Here is a 3,755-nt window from a genome sequence, read left to right on the forward strand (position 1 = left end):
AGGAGACAAAACCCTAGAGAAGCCAAGGGTTCAACTTCACATTGCCAGTCATGACAGAACTAGGACTATGAACCAGATATACCGTTTCCTCAGGGTGAAATACATTCTCTTGGTTACTACAGGAAATTAACTGAGGTGACTTAGCTTCTTTATTTGGCTAACAGATAAAATGTTCTTAATAATTTGAAGTAGTAACATGTTTGTGCTTTCATGTTAGGGTTGAATCATATTCAGAACCGTTTATATATATTGCTATCATGTTTTTTAGAGCTGTAAACCTGTAGTCCAAACTAACAAGGAAGGCATTGTTTTAACAACCTAAAATGCTACTTTTTTGATGTCTGGAGTAGTCATTTTGCAGCAGCTGCATTCAATTCACCAGATTAGTGTTGTCTGTCATAAAACTCTCAATTTGCTTATGCTTCCTGATCTAAGCAGAAATACTGTTAAGCAGCAGCATTTTAAAGCGGACTTTCTTAATACCATTTGAACTATTTATTTTGGAAGTTGTTGTTATGTTCCATTGAGTCAGTTCTGGTTCATACCGACCACGCATAGGGTTCCAGAGACTGTGCATCTTTTCGGGAGCAGAAAGTCTCATCTTTCTCCCCTGGAATGACTGGTAGACTCAAACTGTTGATCTTGTAGTCTGCAGTCCAGTACTTATTGTACAAAGCTACTGCATTTCCATTAGTTAGTGATTATCTGAGTTAAGAATAATGTTGTGTGTGTGTCTGTGCACTTTTAACTGCAGTAACATTTAGTGACTTTAAATGTCTTTGTTAGAGTCATTAATTACTTAGCACAAAATGTATGAAACCCGCTGAGGTAACTTTTTGTAAACATTAATGGGAGCTCTGGTAGCGTAGTGGTTACAAATCGGGCTGCTAACCTCAAGGTCGGCAGTTCGAAACTACCAGCGGTTCCGTGGGAGAAAGACGAGGCGTTCTGCTCCCATAAAGATTTACAGCTTTGGGAACCCTGTACAGGGTCACTATGAGTCGGAACCGACTCCACGGCACTTAACAACAACAAATGGGTTGTGTATATTTAATACTCTTCATTTATAGTATATAAATGAGAGGTATTCTTTGATTTTATACACCTATATCTGTATTCTGTTTCTCCTAATGACGATGATTTTTCATGTTCTCCATTGTTACCATCATAATCCCAACAACTTCCTCTCCTGGATTATTGCAGCAGTCTTCTGAATGAGCTCCCCTGCTCCCTTTCAGTTTATTCTCAACTCTATGGCATATCTCCTAGTCTTCAAAGTGTTTTTTGTTTTTTTAAGTAAAACTGAGTTTTATTGAAAATTGAGTTTCAAGATTCTAAGCCCAAAATCCATGCTTTTCCTAAATTTTATCATTAATAATAGTCTGTGGATTCATATGCCTTTTCTAAAAAATGGCTATATTGAGATAGAATAAGCACATCATACAATCCACCAATCTTAAGTGCACAACTGAATGATTTTTAATATTTTCATAGATATGTACAACCATACCACAGTCAATATTAGAACATTGTACGCTTTCTGCTCAGAAACTCTATAGGGTTTCTGAGACTATAAATCTGAGGCCTCATCTTTCTCCTGTGGAACAACTGGTGAGTTTGAACTGCTGATCTTTCTGTTAGCAGTCTAATACTTATCCTACATCACCATAGGACTCCTTCTATCTCTATAAAAATCACTGCTATGGTAGCTCAGCCTTCGGTATGGGTTGCTTCTCAATGTCAAGAAAACAAAAATCCTCACCACTGGACCAATAAACAACAGTCTTATCAACGGAGAAAAGATTGAAGTTGTCAAGGACTTCATTGTTCTTGGATCAACTATCAACACTCACAGAAGCAGCAGGCAAGAGATCAGACGACATATTGCACTGGGCAAATCTGCTGCACAGGAACTTTTTAAAGTATTGAAGAGCAGAGATGTCAGCTTGAGGACTAAGGTGCGCCTGACCCAAGCTATGGTATTTTCAATAGCCTCATATGGATGCGAAAGCTGGACAGTGAATAAGGAAGATCATAGAAGAATTGATGCCTTTGAGTTGTGGTGTTGGAGGAGAATACTGAAAGTGCCATGGACTGCCAAAAGAACCAATAGATCTGTTTTGGAAGAAGTGCAGCCAGAGTACTCCTTGGAGACCAGGATGGCTAAGCTTCGTCTCTCAAACTTTGGACATACTGTCCGAAGGGAACAGTCGCTGGAGAAGGATGTCATGCTGGGTAAGGTGGAGGGTCAGAGAAAAAGGGGAAGACCCCTAACGAGATGGATTGGCCAGGTGGCATCATTGATGGACTCAAGTGTGGCAGTGGTAGTGAGGTTGGCCCAGGATCGGACATTGTTTCGTTTTGCTGTGCATGGGGTCACTATGAGTCGGTCCCAACTTGATGGCACATGACAACAACAACATGGTAGCTCAAAAGAGGAAACAAATCTTTATAGTGAGGATCATTCCCACACCTTCCATACACAGGGTAGACAGCGATGGGCAACTTGGATATTGGCTACCTAAAATGGGGTGACGGGGGGGGGGCGCTACAAAGGCAAGAAATGACTGTCTTACAAGTTTTCAAGAGGGAGCCTAGATCCAGAGGGCTCAGAGGAAGGTAGACTCTCCACTGAGTAGTATCTAATCTGTCTGGGCGAGGCTAATGAAAGGAAATGGGGATCAGACTCTTGTGGTACAATACTGAATAATTGCTATTGGAACTGACTGTGAGGGTTGGCAATGTAAAGGTAGACAATTTGTAGCAAAAAGAGGGGAGTGGTTGACTTTTCAGTCCAGGAGCAGAGATCCCTGGGACCATTAAGGAGAAGAGCAGAGTGCGGGACCCTACCCAGAGAAACAGTGACCTCAGAGATGGAGGCAGAGCCAATGATGTGGAGAGATGGAGTGGTTGGTGACTCTAGACCCAGAGAGGGAGAGTGGATGTGTGCTGACAACCCAGGGGCAGGCTTGCAGGGTATACCCTTTGGTTGGTTGATGATGCATGGAGGGGATTGTAACCATTGCAATGGAACGATATACGATAGGATGAATGTAAAACTAATGTTCTCCCCTGTAAACTATCAAATAATTCACAATAAAACATTAAAAAAAAATTACATGGACCCTCAGCTACCCTATGTATAGTTTCCAAGGCTGTGAATCTTTATGGGAGTAGAAAGTCTCTTCTTTCTTCCACAGAGCGGCTGATGGATTTGAGCTTGCAGTTAGCAGCCCAGCACATCACCCACTATGCCATCATATGGACTCTTTCTTAGCTATAGATTCCTTATTTCATATGAATGACATCATATAGCATGTTGTCTTTCATGACTAGCTTCTTTCACTTAGCATAATGTTTTCAAGTTGTGGTGTATGTCAGTACTTCATATAAAGAATATTCCATTGTATGGATAGATCACATTTTGCCTATTAATTTGTTCACTGATGGACATTTGAATTATTTCCACTTTTTGAGTAATGCTATTTCCACCTTTTCAGTAACTCATATACACGTTTCTATAGAAGCATGTTTTTATTTCTCTTAGATATATACAAGGGGACTTTAAAAAAGTTTGTGAAAAAATGAAAATTAAAAGATAATGGAGTTCTCATGTAAACTATCCCTCAGTTCACAATAAAAACTTAAAAAAAAAAAAGTGCTATGAACTGTAGAAGAACAAATAAATTTACGTTGGAAGAAACACCATCAAATGTTCCTTGGGGAACTAGAATGGCAAGACTTGGTCTCTCATA

Source organism: Chrysochloris asiatica, unplaced genomic scaffold (assembly GCF_000296735.1).
Source record: "Chrysochloris asiatica unplaced genomic scaffold, ChrAsi1.0 scaffold00328, whole genome shotgun sequence".
Lineage (NCBI taxonomy): Eukaryota > Metazoa > Chordata > Mammalia > Afrosoricida > Chrysochloridae > Chrysochloris > Chrysochloris asiatica.